At 37.8% G+C, this 18,913-nt stretch overlaps 1 long non-coding RNA gene across 1 annotated transcript; it reads right to left on the bottom strand.

Moving 5' to 3' along the window:
* Positions 1-15,340: 15,340 nt before the first annotated feature.
* Positions 15,341-18,719, bottom strand: LOC124388572. The gene is made up of 4 exons (XR_006926446.1): positions 18,659-18,719; positions 17,851-17,909; positions 16,591-16,728; positions 15,341-15,536 (listed from the first exon to the last, which is right to left on the bottom strand). It is a non-coding gene; the product is annotated as an uncharacterized LOC124388572 (long non-coding RNA).
* Between the last annotated feature and the right edge of the window lie 194 nt (positions 18,720-18,913).

Below are 18,913 nucleotides of genomic sequence, written 5' to 3'. Positions count from 1 at the left end.
ACAGAGAAGTAGTAAAAAAAATGTTTGACTTATATATATATGGCAGTAATAGGTAAGGGTTTACACTGACTGGCAGACCTGCTGCTGGCTTCAGACTGTGAGGCTGGTGTGATGTACAGTTAGGATGCTATCGTCTGAAGGACGGATTAGCAATTTCCTGCCAAACAGCTCCAAATTTCATTGTGGCTGGCACCATCTCCTCCACACTCTCCATTTTTTTCCACTTGAAAATGAAACATGTATATTTTCCTTAGTACAGACAAAGGCCCTTAGTCAAAAAATAAATAAATAAATTGAAAAAATCACAATCCAGGTTGCTTTTTTGTCTTTAATAAACCTCTTGAAACATCTAAGATGGCTTTTTTTTTGAAGAGCTCCAGGCAGTTGAGCTTATACGACCTTATATGAAGGATTTATAAAGTGTTTATACAAACGCTGCGCTGACCAACACGGCCGAAATGAGCGGCGGATCTCGGGTTTCATGCCGCGTGGCTCGTTGAAGGAGAAGCCGATAACAGCTTGGCGAGCTGCAATTACGTTTTATTAATGATCCAAAAAGCCTCAGAGGAGCACTTTTCCGAGTGCACCTACGTGCTCTTGCCAAAACGCCATGCTGACCGGATTGTGACCATCTCGCTGCTGACTCCGGAAAGAAAGGAAAGAAACACATCGGTTTCGCTGTTGCCATGGGATCACTCTTCGGGAAAGCAAGCAGTGCTTTATGTGAGCCAATATAAAGTCAATTCTCCATGAAGTGCATAACCTCAGCCTCGGGTGGGTTTGTGGAGGGCCCCTGTTACCTGTGATTGCTTGGCTCGATAACAAGCAGTAGTTGTAAAATGTCTTCCAAGGGAGGAGCTGGACGCTTTTATATAAAGTCGTGTAAATACAACCCGAATTCCGGTTGTTTTTTAAATTTGAAATAAAGTGAAATCTAAAGACTTTCAAATCACATAAGCCAATATTTGATTCAGAATAGAACATAAAGAACAACAATGTTTTTTGTGCACTTTTATGCAAAAATTTGCTCATTTCAAATTTGATGCCTGCTACAGGTCTCAAAAAATTGTTTCATGTGATTTAAAAGTCTTTTAGTTTTCCACACCAATCTCAGAAAACTATTGCAATTTATACCTGCACATTCAAATATTTAGAATCAACATCAACACCACAATGTTACAGACAATATTTCGGTGTCAGAAAAGAGAACATTCTCCTGTTCTGTCACTAGAAACACATTTTTAATGGACGTTGTATCCCAGAGTTTTCCATTGTGATTCTTTCAGCTAAACATCTGTAATGTAATTGGTGTAAAGAGGGCAGTAAATAATTGCTTTAATAAAAGAAACACACTGTACAGTACATTAATAAATAACAATTCTCATTAAAATAATGTGTTCACTATATACACTATAGACAGAAATATGGGGACTTTTCCAGTCATATGTGGTTCTTAGAAATCACGTATGGCTGGAAACTAGGAGACCCAAAGCAATGCACAATGGCAGCTCCATGAAAATATGAGTTGGAGTGGAAGATCTCTTCCTATAGAGCTCCAAGCTTTTAAACATCTTTGGGATGAATTGTTCATGCTGACTGCACCCCAGGCCTCCTAACCTCACCTACATCAATACCTGACTTTCCTAACAGCCTTGTGGCTGAAAGAATCTTCACAAACTTTAGTGGAACATCTTCCTAGATGAGTGGAGCTTATTATAAGAGCAAATGGGGAATACATGTGGAAGATTATGATTGAGTGTCCACAAACTTTTGTCCATATTGTATAACTTATGTAGCATAACGCATGTTCACAACTTATTTTCTATACTTTTTTTTACCATTAGCATATTTTTAGTGCAATAAAACTAGTGTTTTGCTGCCTCAAATATCCAAGGTTCCCTGGTTTGATCCCGAGTTTGGGTTAATTTTAAGAAGTTTCAATGTTCTTTGCAAGTCTGTGTGGGTTTCTTCCAGGTTGTCTGGTTTCCTCCTGCCTTCAAATCATCCAAGCAAAAAGACTGGGTACATTAAATTAAATCCACGTCTACTTTGGCTAGTCAAAATGTTAGCAAAGTAAAATAGCTAGCATATTAACATGGAAGCAGCCATGGGGAAAGCCAAGATTTGTACCACCTTCCATTAGTATATCTTCTCTAACTGGTATTACTTTTTTTATCCTTATGTGGAATGTATGTGTATGTGTTTCTGAATGCATATCTATGTACATTTTATTATTAGCAGTTAAAGGGGAGTTGGAAAAATTGTTTAATTTGTTTCTGCATTTGGATCTTCCCATTGAGCCTGTAGGTATTGGGGAAAAAAAGTTTTTAGCATGCCATGATGGTTGGGTGTGCCTCCAGCAGTTCACCATCTGCCCTAACAAACACACTCTGACGTGGCAGACAGGTGGGGAAAGCCAGGGCTCGTAACAAGGCTAGAAAGGATATTTATGCAGTAAAGGTGCTGATGGATTTGGGATTCTGCCCTTGTCCTTGCCCATGTGTACCTGCCATCACTCTTACACAGCAGCTTCCAACAATAAATACGACCAGCTCCTTACTGTTTACTTTGGTGTCATGCAAAGATCACTTTATAACATCTTGAGATAGAGAATTATAACTGTGCACCAGAGAAGCCCAGCTGTGGTCCTGTACATCTGGAGACCAGCACAGTGTGGAAGTTTTCCAGCTGAAGAAAAAAAATGGCTCAAGTGCGTTATTAGCAAATAAAATAATGTTTTTAATTTAATTTAATTAAGAAAAAAGAAATATTTGCCATGTATACCTTTTTTAAACAAGAAATTTTTTTTTTTTCTTCTTCTTCTCATATCTAGTGCATAGACAATATATACAATTCAATGCTAATACAAAATAAATAAATGTATTTTAGACACCATATAAATGCAGCAAATCAACTAGCAAATCAACTAGCAAATCTGACAGCAGGTTAGCTTCATAATATTTGATTCATTTCAGGAATACAAATATTAGTATCCAGATTCAAACAGCATAAATGCATTAATGATTCACTTAATCCCCCCCAAAAAACGCTTTATTAGTGTGCAGCATACCAACATGGTACATGCAGCATGAACAGTGAAATTAATAACAGCTTTATTAGCATGTACTTGTGAAGGTTTTCAGCCATCTGGCCATTTGGATGTTAGTCAGTATTAAATAAAGATAATCTCAATCCTAAATATTTGTCAGAATGGGAAAAAAGCACAAAAATACACACAGCCAGCAACTAAGTATACATGTTTTGTCCTACATGTCTTTCATGCTTGCTAGTGAGTAGGTCTAAAAACATCTTAAATTCAAATCCAGCACAAAAGGTCATAAAAGTCTGCAGTAACACTGAGTAAACTCAATGTGAAAAAAAATATTTTTTTCCAACAGCTTGCATTTTATTTAGCAAGTACTACAGACTTTGTGCTGTATTCTGATTTTACAAAATGAGCATGGGCTCATGGTGGCTTCTGTGAGGCCATATTGGCTCAGCACAGACAGACCACTGAGAAATCACAGGCCGTACGTATCAGGATCTTGAAGGTTGTGATCTGGTTGGGTTCTGCACATCGATGTACTTTAAAAAAAAAAGTGTTTAAAGCAGACACAGTGAACAAAAGGAAGTCCCTGGAACAAAAATGCTAACAAAATATGTTCTTTTGTCGATGTACTTGTTTTGATGTTAAAGTAGTTTTTAATGCATTGAGGAAGTAAGAGAAACGGTCTGTGATTGGACACAGGGGCAGTTAAAATTCAAAATTCCTTAGACAAAACCCTCAATTAACAGTACAAGGCAAGAAATAAGTGGGGATTCTGTGCCACCCAGATGAGGATGACTCTGGTTCCTTTCAAGGTTTTTTCCTCCTGCCATTTCAGGTAGTTTTTCCTTGCCACATTTGCCACTGGCTCATTCATTAGGGATTATAATTATGAGGACCAAACTTATAGGCACGAAACTTAAAATCTTATTTATCTTTATAAAGCTGCTTTTAGACAATGTTGTTTGTTAAAAGCACTCTACAAATAAAAATACATTTAATTAATTTCATATAGTCTTCTATCATTGATCCCTTATTGGTAAAAGAGACAAAATGATGTATTGCAGCTTCTATGGAATGTTATTATCAGTTCAGCCCCCAGTGCCTCACAACAGGGCAGAGATGTGAAAAGTACCTAAAAATCCTACTTGAGTAACAAGATAGATCCCTGAATGCAAAACTTACTCCATGAGTCAAAGTTCAAAGTCAACAATTCCATTATGACTTGAGTAAAAGTTTTCGAGTATCTGGTTTTAACAGTACATGAGAATTTGACTCATATAGAACGTAGGTTTAAAGATGCATTGGTCCTTAACACTTTAGTGAAAAGCCAAAAACAGTTAATTCGTGAGGTTTCATGTCCTAAAATATAATCTTTTATAAAAGGATCTTCAATTGACAAAAAATTACAGTATTATGTGACTAAGTAGAACCATTAATATTCAATGGAGAAATTAACATTTAGATAAAGTAAAAAACCAAAAATTCAGAGCTGACTGTGATTTGATGCAGCTTTCAGAGAGAGGCAGTATTTTTATTCAACTTCAACAAAAGCTGGTTCTCAAAGTTTTATGGAATTTATACGAGAGATTTTTGGACTGAAAATGAGGCCAACGGTGCTAAAAAGTTATTCAGATGTGGGTTGGGAAGTGTTAGCCTTAATAACATCTTTAACCGAGGTGCAAAATGTAATTGGTACCACTCATTGTTAATTAAAATAGAGTGGAGTAAGAATTACATCTACTGAATCATAAATGTAGTTGAGTAGAAAGTTACAACTAGAAAGTAGGAAAAAATTACATAAGTAGCGTAACAAAGTACATTTACTCAAATACTTTGCACCACTGCAACAGAGAGTTCAGGGTGAGAAAATAAAGGTGCTTTTTTATATTTGTCAAACTTATTTTACAGCACAGTGAAATTCTTTCTTTGCATATCCCAATGATGTTAGGAAGCAGGGGTCAGAGTTCAGGGTTGGTAATAATACAGAATTCATGAAGCATTGATTGTTAAGGTCTTTGCTCATGGACCCTGAAATTGGCAGCTTTATCAGTATTCAAGAGTCTTAACCACTGAGCTACCACCTCTCCCAACCTGTTATATGCCTAAAAGAAGGCAGCACAAAACATTTTTTATTTTGATTTCTCTGTGTGAGAAAAGAGAAAGAGTGAGACAGGTGAGATGAGATGGATGGTGGTCAAACAAAAAGCTGGAAGTGTCTGCACGGTGTCATTGAAATGCAATACAATGCGTCGGGCAGCCAAGATAAATGCACAGTGAAACCCCCAGGATGGACGGTGGCTCGTTGCTTTTGTGAACTTGGCCATTGGCCGAAGCCAGAAAAAGGCCCAGCAACGAAAACAAATGTCAAAGCGTTCCTCTTGTTGTAAGCCAATGATGTAACCGGAGAAGGCTTTATGAAGTGCTTGCTGACAGTAAGACATCCATTAATGCTCGAACACTCCACACGACGACGAAGCAGCTCACTTAAAATGTGCTACATCAGAGTGGGAGCAGCCGATTTGTAAGTTCAAGCCGTTTGAACTGAGAAGAATGGGCAGATGTGTGTATAATCGCCATTTATTCATGCAGGAGGGTTTTTTTATATCGTAGCATAGCAAGTTTACCTTGATTAGACCTTCAGCTGCAGTTGAATCTGGGAATAGACATTCCACAATTTTTATACTAGTGATTGCTGGCATCCACAACTTTAAGCCAAGTCCACTCCGTGCAATTTTTTTCTCTCTACCATCCCGATCTTTCATTCTCTACCCATCCTGAGGTTGCACCAGCTCCAGTTCTGTTCTACCGCATGAAGATTATGGACCTTTAGAGAGCAGATACTGACCCCAAACATCCCGAAGCATCTAGAGACCATTTGGATCCCACTTCATGAAGAGTTTTGATATTGGACTTTTTTTAACATTTAAAAGCTCTGCCATGGAGAAGCTGATGCTGGATTTATGATGATCTCAAATGTTGAGCTGTTTTATAAGTTGCTCAGTAGCTCCTGGTTCCACAACATTAACTGACTGTATGAGACTACAGAAAGGACATTACTCATAATCTCACACTCCGGTGCTCACTGGAGTTCTCACTCTCTGGTGTTTTGTGTTGTTTTTTAAGATTTATAATCACACTCCTAATAGCACCCAAATGAGGTGCCCTTCTGAGCCTTTTAAGGTTTCTTCTTCATACCATCTAAGGGAGTTTTTCCTTGCCAAAGTCACCCCAGGCTGCTCATCAGGGATAAAAACACATCGATCCCTTTAATGCTTAAGTTCTGCAAAGCTGCTTTGAGACAATGTGAAACAAGCTATAGAAATAAACTTGAAACTTGAAATGATTTCGTCATTGGAGACAAATTTTGAAAACCTGAACAGATTTCTACTTTTACAGCATTTGGCAGACACTTTCATCCAGAGGGTTCTTTTGCTATATTAGAATTTATTTGTATTTATTACAAATTGTCTAAAAAATGCAAACTGTTGCAGTTCACAAGTGGTAATAAAAGATGTTAAAAAACGATAAGCAATTTTCTGTTTTGCATTTCTTCCCCCTAACTGTACTGAAATTGACTGTGACTTAAAAACCGAGGTATGTACCGAACCGTAAATTATGACAATCAGGATCCTTTAATATGACATGCATATCATGTTCCTATAGTCCGACAAGCAACAATCGCAAAGGAATATATAAAAAATTGCTTAAAAATATTAAAAAAACAATACAGCAATTTTTTACACATTCATACCTGCAGGATTGTTTACAAGAAGGAACATGAATGAAGTCAAAATGAAACTGGGTAGAACATAGAAATAATTAAAAGCAAAATGTGGATCAACACTATTCACTCCACCACAATTTCACAATACAGTGCCAAGCTAATTCAAATAGCCTCAAAATCCAAAAGGACAAACCAATTTTTGAGACGAGAGCCAGACCCTATAAGACGTATTTGTATTATCATTATTTTTAGGACTTATCCAAGATTCGTCCTACTCCAGAACACAGAAGTCCAGGCTGACATGGAGAAAAAAAACAGGAACAAATCCGCAGTTGTTCTCCAACTAGGTAGGCTGGAGTTAACAACCTGAAACTAACATAACCACAAAGGACTAGGGCTGGGATTAAACACATATGAAGCTTTGTGAACACAATACAAACAAAGACATGTACACACAGATTGAGGCAACACCAGAGCAAGACCACAGGTGGAAGCAATATTCAACAAGTCTGGCAAAGAAAGTAAGGGGGGGAAAAATCATACAAACAAGATGCAGAAATACAGTGTTGGTTTATATTCTCTATTAAATTTCAAACCACGTTGGTGAAATATTTTCCTTGCGGTTATATAAGTGATGTCATAAAGGAGGACATGTGCAAGGTAATTTAATTTTTTTCTTAAAATGAATCAAATTAGCTTTATATTGCTACAAAAAAGGAGACGGCTAAGCTTGGGCTAAGCTCAAGCTCAGAGTGCTGAGGAGACACCTAGCACATAACGCCATTGCAAACAGGAGCAAAGGGGATTGCATTTGCAATCGACTGCGGAAAAAAGAGATGTTAAATATACGACTTGATAGATGTCCCTATGCGTTCTTTCCAGAATTTATCCAGCTAGTAAAATCGCGAAGGTTCCCTGGGACTATTGGGATGGAAGCTTACAAACGTACTTTTTTCAGCCTTAGGTGGTAATGAGCCACGAGAGAACGTTTAATATTTGGGAAAGGAGAATTCTTGTATTGTAGCATATCGCACGGCCCGTCGATGTCTCCCAGGTGGAAGATTTCACGCCTGTCTAGTGGGGACTTCGAACTTGGTCTCTTCTTCGGCAGCTACTGGCTCAGCCCTGAGATCAAGAGACGCCTGGGATACATGTTCCGATGCTTTACCATATGTGCCCCCACTGGCCACCCCAATAAACCATACTGTAAAAATTAGTAGGGCATAACGGTGGCCAACACAGCATGGGGAAAAGGGTTTTGTTTCTTTTTCTTATGTTTGTTCTTTCTTTTTTTTTGTTTTTCGTGCATTCAGCACCCAGAAATCATTTCTCTGTATAGATTGAGACCCATAATTTTTCAAGTTTCCTCTCCAAGCAGTGATTCTGACACTAACATGAACATGGTCTTAATACATTAATCACTCCTAAACCATGATAATATGTCATACAGATGATATATTTCATTCATTTGTCATTTCATATTTCCCTGAGCTAAATTTACTGTCAAGTACAAGCACAGAGACAATGCATTGAAAAGAATATGATGCATCTCAGTAAAGCAGATAGAAATAAAGCAATTCATTGGTGCAGTAGGTTGAGGTGGGGGTAGAAGTACGATACATACAATGGGATGCAATACATGCATAAAGTAAATGTAGATCTGGATGCAGTAGATATTCATGCAGGAGATGATTATCCAGATTTTTTGTTTTCTACTTCCTGAGCGTACAAATGCATCTGAGTCTGAGCTTTCTATCAATTGTGTGTATTCTCTGCTTGCATCTAGACTCCTTAGCTTTTACTGTACTAACACCTCATCTATTATGCTAGTTAGATAACAGAACTAAATTCTGGCTAATAAAGGACACATTTGCAAGCTACAGTATCTCATATATGCATTAACTTTCTTCTGCCTCATGTTAATAAACTCCATTCTGTATTTATTACCCCCAAAACACATAATGTGTAGGCAACTTTCCATTTCTAGTCACCAGTAATGGAGCAAAATCTCACACAGCTTTCCCAAGTGTGGTTTAAAGCTTTTTTTTTTCAGAGAATTGAGATCGGAGCCAGGCAGCTTAGAGATTTAAGTAATGGAAGGATAACATTGGTGTTGCGACGCCAAGGCACTGTTTAGAAGTTGTAGCCTCATCCCTTGACCTTTCTTTTTTACCTCACTAGGGATGACCCAATGTTTGGAGTAACAGTATGGGACATTATGAGCTAAGGCATGTTTGGTTTTAGTTCCTCCTACGACTCCCAGGCCAACTGGGAGGTTTAGCGAGGGCAAGAAAGCAGACTCTTTGGAGGGGGGCAGATTATTTGTATGATTAGCAACTCTGCACTCGTACTAAGATTCAGTAGTGTACTAGACCATGGCACGAATTATAGCACATCTGATGTAAATCTATAAAACATAGGGTAAACATTTATCTTCATTAATTTACCCGACCAAAAACAACACACAGACGAGGGTTTAACTGAGCCACAGCATTCAAGCTTCCTTCACAGAACTGCTAAGTATGTTGAAAATCCCATGACTTTATTGTGTCTAATAGAATTTTGGTGGAGCGAAATGTATTGTTTAGTCTGGTGCGCTTTTGGCTGGCTTGGGATTTAGGCAGCAACCTTTTTTTTGTTGTGGTTTGTCCGAAATATTCTTCCATCCCTCTGCACTGCTGCACTTTCACTTAAGCCCTCTACTACGACTCTTTAAGTCGAGTGAATTTTTAAGATGGAGTCAGCCCACTGGCATTACCCAAGGGGCACTGGTCAGTTTCAGACAATAGCTTTCACCACATGCTTCAAGGGTTTTTTTTTCCTTCTCTCTCTCTCTCTCTCTCTCTCTCTCTCTCTCTCTCTCTCTCTCTCTGGCCTAATAGCTCCTTCAATAGGTGAAATTCTCAAAAGGCAAGAAGAGTAAGCGAGATTCCTTCTCAGACATCTGCTGCAGTTTTCCTTGGCAGCAGGTTCTGGCTGGACATTCCATCATTGTTATTTCTTTGTTCAGCTCTTCAGAGAGAAAATAAAGATATTACAGGCTTTGTCTACCCAGGCAGCAAGGCTAATAGCAGCCTGCTGGTTCCTGGGTTCCTGTCTGAATAAAATACATTGCGCACTCACTACAAATGAAAAACAATCATTCCTGTTATGCAAGAGGTCTGTAATCTGGTATTTCTTTTTTTTTTAATAACATCTTCCTACCAATACAGAGTGTTTGACTTGCCTTTTTGTTAAGCATCGAAAAGGTTGTTGGAACCGAAAGTAAACAGTAGCCTCCAAGTTATCCTGTTTCCCTGATTTTTACCAAAACACTTTGTTGGTTCATTCAGTGTGACTTCAATCTGAGACAAGCCACTGAAAGTTCACAGTTTTAACCTGAGAGAGAAATGATTTAAGTCTCACGCATGCACACACACACACACACACACACACACACACACACACACACACACACACACACACACAAACACTAGACTCAAATTTTGTCTTCATATTACACTTATGGTATATATTGATGACTTTTTACAGACCGTCTGTAAATGTGAGTTATTAATTTCAACCGTTTGGATTGAATTTGTAGAGCAATTTTTAACAATGGACATACTTTTAAAGCCAATAAAAGAATGTTCCATATAATTGTAAGTTTGTACATAATGAGCAAGCCAGTGGAGACTGTGGCAAGAAAAAAACCCTTAACAAGCATGAGGAAGAAACATTAAGAAGAACCAGACTCAAAAGAGAAAACATCCTCATCACCAAATTTCCCTTTTAATACGGTGTGCTGTTCAGTGATAGATGCTAAAATGCTGTTCCTGAGCCATTGTAACAGATTGTCAGTATTACTGGGAAAGTGATAACTCAGTGGTTAAGTCTTTGGGTTCTCTTCCATTTTTGGGGCTCTTGAGCAAGGGTCTTAACCCCTCTGTGCTCCAGGGGTGCTGTATCATGGCTGATCCTGTGCTTAGACACAAGTTTCCTTATATTGTTAGGATATAGCTTGAAGGGTTAAGGCCCTTGCTCAAGGGCCCCAAGAGTGGCAGTTTGGCATTACTGAGGCTTTAACCCACAACTTTCTGATCAGGAACCCAAAGCCTTAACTACTGAGTTATCACTTTCCCAGTAATACTGAAAATCTGTTACAATGGCACAGTACCACAGGTTTCATTGTTCTATAATGTACACCTTTTTATTCATTGCAGTCCAAATCCATCCTTGAAGCTCTTTGACAATCAAAATGTACTTAATATCTTTTCTGCATTTTCTGTAAATATGTAGTTGGTCAGATTACACCCCAGAGGTCTATCCGACCCCTATTTCTAAGGCTACCCATGCAATATATTGAAAATTACAGCGCAAATTCAAAATTTACACAAGCAATTAAACAATGATCATCATGGAAAACAATGGAAATACACTAAACTGACCCAGGGACAGCAGTGTTGCTGAAATCACAAATAATCAACCAGCTGAAAATATGCACACACATGCACACACACACACACACACACACACACACACACACACACACACACACACACATGCATTATAATAACACTGGATATTCTGGCCTACTTCACATTTATGTTTTACAATGACGTCACATACCGTCTGTAAATGTGAGCTCTTAAATTCAAAGTTTTAGATCTAAATATATTTTCTGTATATCTATTTCTTTATCATCCCTTTATCTATCTATCTATCTATCTATCTATCTATCTATCTATCTATCTATCTATCTATCTATCTATCTATCTATCTATCTATCTATCTATCTATCTATCTATCTATCTATCTATATCTCCATATTCATCTGCACTTGTCAATTTGCACAATTGCAACTGTTTGCACTTTTGGTAGATAAATTGCATTTCATTGCTGTACTATGCAATGACAATAAAGTTCTATCTATCTATAATAGGACAAAACATGGGGCTGAAAATCTTTAATAGCAATACTTTATAATGGGTTGTTGAGTGTATTTTATAAAATGGTAAAGTAAAAACAGATACAAGGTTGTAACTTTTTTATTTTCTCTCCTCAATGGATTTTTTTGTTTATTAAGCTAAAATCCAGACAACTTGCCTACTTGTAGCTAATGAGGGATAATGTTAATACATGGCAGGCTCAAGATGGCCTGAGGACATCAATATATCAAGTCTGAAACTGCGAGTTGTGATTACACTGATTACACTGTTCACATTATTGTTTGCAGTGATGTTTACATTTACCGCATTCGATAGACGCACTTTTCCAGAGCGACTTGTATGGAGCAGCTATGGGGTTAGGTGCCTTGCTCAAGGGCTCTAGAATGGCATCTTGATGTGGCTGGGATTTAAACTCACGACCTTTAGATCCAAAGATATCCAAAGATAAAATTTCATATGCATTATATTACTTTACTTTTTCAATATAAAACAATTTGGATATAAGCAGGATCTAATCTAAACTATCGAGTGTTAAGGGTTGTGTGGACGTCCTGAGCTGCTGTTTGAATTCAGAGGTAGCTCGCCTTCAGGCAGCCTGTTTTCACTAATCGACTTTCACATCACTGGAAAACTTCAGACTCTGCTCCTGCTTGGCTGCCAACAGAAAGCATGATTATTAGCCCTCCTGGAACCGTATAGTTTCTGCTGTAGAGACCAAAGCTGCCAGGTCACCGCGTGAGCGCCACAAATTTAAACGATGGCCCCTCTGGCTAAAGTCAGAAGCGCACGCTTATGCTAGTGTTATAAGCGTTTACGTAAACCAGAAGTGAGCAGAACTTTATTAGAGGCATTAAGCATGTTATCAACTGTGGGGTCAGACTCTGGAGGTCAACGGCAGTGTAACTGAGAAAAACGTAAAAGTGTGATTGGTTTGCCATATCAAGCTCGATTACTTGCACAGATATTCTCACTTCAAGATGTTTTTAGGAAAACTATGCTCTGTAGGCTTTGTGGATTGCATTTGAAGGCTATCATGTTAGAAAAAACACAAAAACAATTCCAAACTTTTTACCAGCCACTTTAAATACACCGAATCTTAGGGTGTTTTCACATATAGCTTGTTTTAAAAGAACCAAACTCTGTTCACAGAGTTCACTGTTCAAAGTCTGTTTTAATGGGTTGAGAAGAGTAGTCATTTAATGTAACCATCTTCCCAAAGTGCACAACTGGAAACCCTGGAACCCCACAACCCCACAACCCCACAACCAGCCACGGTGAAAAGTTTTTTCTGTTGTTACAGCAGTAAGGTAACCTGGCTGCAGGTACACATGACAAAATAAAACGCAAAGCGGACTGGAATCTCAATGCTTTCGCGTATCACGAAGATATAGAACCACAAACAAACTCGCTTTTGGGTCCTTTAAGGGGGTCTGAGATCACATGGTGTGTTCTCATATACACGCTGAACCACTTTCGAAAGGGTTAAACGAACTAGGAGTAAAACACCCTTAGTGACATCACCACAGAGTGGAGTCAATTATACACACTTTCACTCTGGTTCATTTAGAATTTTACCACCTGGATTGAAGGATGTTTGTATTAGAAAATGTATGATTTAAATTCCGAACACTATGTTGCTCTGCAAATATATTATTTAATATCTAGTTACATTTCATAATATCCTTCCACAAATAGCCATTAGAGAGCACTGTAGCTCCACTGCAGCGGCTCGGTTGAAACCCGCAGTCCAAGAAGAAATCCTCCGGGGGGAATTGAGTCTTAGTGCGTCCAGTACAGGAAGAAGGGAATTAGAATGAGTAATTAAAACGTATTGACACCATATGTACTCGGCCTCTCCCTGCCTTTGGCTTCTGTGAAGGTGTTTAACCCGTAATTAGAGACAGACCGAGTGCAGACTGATTATATAACTGCTCACACACACACACACACACACACACACACACACACACACACACACCACACAGAACCAATTTCTTATCCAACACAATAGATACGCAACATTACATCTGGATCATCATGTACTGTATATTTATTTACCACCACCTGCACAACAGTTTGTGTCGTAATTCGACACAGCAGTCCAAACGGCTTGGCCGCCGGGTGTTTCGCTCCAGTATAGGTTTTTATTAAACCGGTTCTGATTTGTTATTTCAGTATAAATCGTATCAATTTCATCAATAAATTTCATCACGTGTGTGTATTCGTCCAAGAGAGACCTCAGTATACCACCATGTGACTGACAAAAGTTTAGATGTGACCAAGACTGTGTGGCGCTGTGTGATGATGTCATCACTTATCCACTGGGAGAATGAGATCAGCAAAACAAGCTGCCAATGGGTGATAAGGGACCCTTTAATAAACATGGTAATCATTAAACATGACCCAAATCAACGACCAAAACATGATTTAGACGTTTTACGGGGAAGCAAAATCTTGACCCGTCGAGTCAGTTGGCATTTCCACCAGGGCTTTTCAGGGGCCGGGCGGTCAGAGGGACGTATTTGGCACACGGAACATAACGGCTTGTACAAATACTAAAAACAGCTGGTGTGAGTTGTAGACAGATATACGGCAAGATTATTTGACCCTGGGACTTGTTTATGAAAGTCAGACAAAATAAGCGGAGGAGGAGGCGAGCATAATCTCTCAGTCCACTGGGAGCAGCTGTGCAGTTTTACTCACCGTCAGTGGTATCGCTAGCCCAGGGCTGGGCTTTTTTAAAATGCTGCTGACCCACCAGTTTATGTACAAAATATAGCACAAGGTTTAAATCCGTTTCCCAGGAATGTGATGCGAAAACCCGAGAATCAACACCTGACAATATTTTCATAGTTTATATCTAGAGTTCTTGACTAGAGTTGAAGAACATGCACTCAATTATTTCCACTTTAAATGCAAAATGACAATGTAAGTGGCTCATTTAAGTTTCATTGCTGATAGCTCAAAGCTGGAAAACTCAGTTACAAGAGTCACCCAACTTTTATGCTGTCAGCATGTGCACTACAAAGGGTCGGATAACCCAGGTGTCCTCGCAGCTGCAACCCTGTTGTGTCCTTTGGTTCACCTTGGTTGAATTGAGAGTTCATTACTCCCATGAAATTGCATGAAACGGTCAGTTTGGCTTTATGTTTGGGTAATTTCTTGAGGTCACTTCAAGAAACTTTTGGGTCTGATCGATCAGACATCACATGATCATGCTGCGCTGTCACTTTCACATATTTCACATGAGGTGCATTTAGCAGGGTGGACGAAGTACACAAAACATAATATTACTCCAGAAAAAAAGTGCTTGTTTTAAACTTTCACTTGAGTAAAAGTACAAAAGTATTTGTATCGAAATTTCCCTAAGTATTCAAGTAGTATGATTTATTATGACTATAATGTCTTATTATAATTTTTATCACAAGACTCTTTACTTAATCAACTCAGTTTATGTGAAAAGACTCTACTGTTACTCTCAGCACACTGATCTATTAATAGAATGATATTAATGAGTCAAACACTGATTAATATCTAATACATTTTTATGAACCCAGAACATTCTTTTCGACAACTTCATATAAATTGTGTAAATAAGGCAACAGGGCTGTGGCGAGTTAAAGTGAGGAGATTCTTCCATCATTTATTCCTCTCTAAATGTTCTGCTTGATGTTAATCTGACACTGAAATGTATGTTATGCTAAGTAGATACCACTAACCGGCAATAGTGGTTCGAGCTTGAATGAGGCTCTGGATGAACCATGCAATGATCCAACGTTTTCCCCGTTGATTAGTTTTTGCTTTAAAAAGCTCCTTTCTGCTTCAGCTACCGTCACTGGAAGAGTAAGACATGTTCTCAGAGCAGTCCACAAATTTAGATACATTTCACCCTAAATGCATTTATTGCGAATTAAATTCACGTCATAGTGCACAATTTATTAAACTCTCAGAACCAAGAACCAAACAACTCCTTGGCTAATTGTAGCCATCAAATGCATACAACATCAATATCCTTATATGTCTTTTAAATTAGTCTTTTAAGCTCCACTAGAGAGTCTACTTACTGACCTCAGGACCTGATCAACACAATCACAGAAAAACTTTATGACATCGCCTCAATTAAAGGTAACCAAATTAATAATTGTTACTAGTTTAACTACAATCCAACTAGACTAGTTACAGTAGGCTATGAATGTTTTGTAGCTACACACATAATGATAAACTACATACTATAAATTATAATTTTATGAAGCTAAAAGAAATATTATTGCTGTATGCATAAAAGCATAGTAGACAACACAGCATAACCTAAGTGATATACAGATTTTAGCCTATTTATTTAAATGCATTAGCGTATACTTTCCTCATAACGAGATGAAACAGTCAACAGTCAATGAAACGTAAGTCTCGACCAGGTTTATTGACCGTGACATGATATAAATGACGCAACAGTGCAAATGAGCGGTAAAAACAAAACTACTCAGACATAAAAAATAATAATCTACAACATACTGTGAAAGCATTTTTTATCAATTCACATTTGTTTTATTGTTTACTGTTCCAAGTCTTAAATCAAGCACCAAAAATCGCCATGATGCACACATCTGGCAATTAAATCCATCCGTGTGGAAACATAGCATTTTTTTTTTGTTGTTGTCCTGCTGATTTACATAATTTAAACAACCATAATTACTTTAAAACAATTACAAGAACATTTTGTCTTCATGCTCTAGGTTAAGTATGTTTTTGTTTTTATAATAATAAACATATATTTGCATAAAGCATCAAAATTTGTCCATGCCCATGTTGATTAGAGTATTAAAAGTATTTATATAAGGTACATTTAGAACAGCACACTTGCAGAATTTGGACATTCTGACATCACTTACTTGTCTCAAGTTGTGTGATCCCCTTCAATTACCCCACTGCCCTGTCATCACCGCCCGATCTTCTGATCTTCCTCACTCGCAGCTGCTGTTGGCTTATTGCTTATTGCACAGGTGGGAAAGCTTTACTGCAGGTGTTACCTTTAGGCAGGAGATACAAGTTCAGGCCAGTCTAAAAACAGCTGAGGTGCCATAAATACAGACACTATCATATGTGCAGATCTGTGAAAATGTAAGACGATTGGTGAATTTATTCAGCAGAGTGATTTTTTATAAAAAAATAAATCATTTGCACTCCAATGCTACTTGCCTTATATCGCATTCTTTCATTGTTTCCTATGATGCCTTACTGTTACTGCCTCACACTGTTGGACAAATCACCTCATTTTACTTTGTTGCCTTTTTTGCAATGTTATGGTCAATATACACATACCTCATTTCAAATAATGCCATTATTCACCAAACTTCACATTTGTGCTGTATTATTTATCATATACTGCACCTTCTTCCATATTCTTACACAACAGCACTGAGCTGGTCGCTGCACCTGTACTGTAACTCATAGTTTGCACCCCTATAATATGTTATTGTACATACATATGTATATTTGATTTATATACATTGCTATTTGGCCCTGGTATTTCATTAGCTCTGTACTTGTACTCTGCGATTTAAAAAAATCTAATCTGATCTAATCTAATTTTATTTATTGTAATTTAACTAAATAAAATCCTGAAACTTGGCATTATATAAACTAGTCATTTTTAATGCTATGTAAAACTCCTGAGGAATTGTAAACAGCAATTTATCATTTAACAATAAGCATTAAAAATCAGGTCTGAGAAATTGACATTGAAGTGCATACAGGGAATTAGCATGATGTTGGTGATTTTTGGATGTTAAAATATATGCATATTTAAAATATATATTAAAAAGATATATGTAGTTTAGAAAAAGCGAAGGTATTAAAAGGTTTCTTGCACAAAATGTGTTTTAATTTACTTTAAGTAGAAAGATTATACTTTCTTAAAATCCTGACTGCCCATGAGTATACTTATATACAATTACTTAACTAGAAAATCTATTGTTGTGCTCATCCTTTTGTTCAGACTTTCCTTGTCTTACAAATGAACTTATAGTGATGTATTCTTCACATGCAGGGGATTCAGCACATATCATTGTATTCATGTTAAAGAAATCCCACTCTTCATGCCGAGCATTGTATATAATCTAGAACTGACAGCTGATGAAGTGTCTCTTTACCCAACTGAAGCTCTGGACCAATTCCACAGGATTTAAGCTCTTCTCAGGGAAAAAGGATTCTATGGAGACGAAAGATTAATATTGTGAAGCACCAATTGTGATACACCAGCGGAATTACATACAATATAGTATATAATTGCTTAGCCTTACGATCGTTTTGCCAAAAATAAAAGCCAGGAGTTATTTGAATAAAGCAGGGTTGAGGCTTTAGGAAGATGCATGTGGATAATTAGCTTTTCTATTCCGTTGCACCACTACAGGGATTGTGTTTTGGCATGCACAAGGCAACATGGGCATTACGAAGATGTAGGAAAGATCATTTGTTACAGAAACAAATCCTACCATATGGGTTTGTATGGAAAATATGAAATGTTAGGAGAAAATGCACATGCACATGTTGTTTTTACATAAAACTTCTATCTATTTATCAGCCTTTGCACAATATGTTTCATATATTGTAAAAAAAAAAAAAATCCCAAAATCCAGAATGGATGTGTATGCACTTTTTTTTATGATTTATAATGCATGTACATTTACATTTACATTTACATTAGCCGCTTTTAGCAGACGCCGAGTCTCTAGCAATGAATAAATCCACACTGGTACGCAGGATTACAAACTTAATATAAATATAACTCTTGAATTCTACAAAACAAACTTGGAAAGTGCTAATTTAAGTGTTTCAGGAAGAGGTAGGTCTTAAACAATCATAAAAAGATAGTTAGGGACTCTGCTGTACGGACATCTAGAGGAAGTTCATTCCACCACCTCGGTGCCAGAACAGAGAAGAGCCTTGAAGTGTACTTACCTCTCATTCTGAGAGAAGGTGGTACCAGTCGAGCAGTGCTGGAGGAACTCAGACAGCGTGGTGCAGTGCGAGATGTGATGAGGTCACTGAGGAAAGATGGTGCTGGTCCATTTATGCCCTTGTAGGCAAACATCAGTGTTTTGAATCTGATACGTGCAGCTACTGAAAGCCAGCGAAGGGAGTGCAGCAGTGGGGTGGTGTGGGAGAACTTGGGCAGATTGAACATCTGATACGTGCAGCAGCATTAAAATGTAG

Source organism: Silurus meridionalis, chromosome 7 (genome assembly GCF_014805685.1).
Source record: "Silurus meridionalis isolate SWU-2019-XX chromosome 7, ASM1480568v1, whole genome shotgun sequence".
Taxonomy (NCBI): domain Eukaryota; kingdom Metazoa; phylum Chordata; class Actinopteri; order Siluriformes; family Siluridae; genus Silurus; species Silurus meridionalis.
This window is presented reverse-complemented; position numbering and strand designations above follow the sequence as displayed.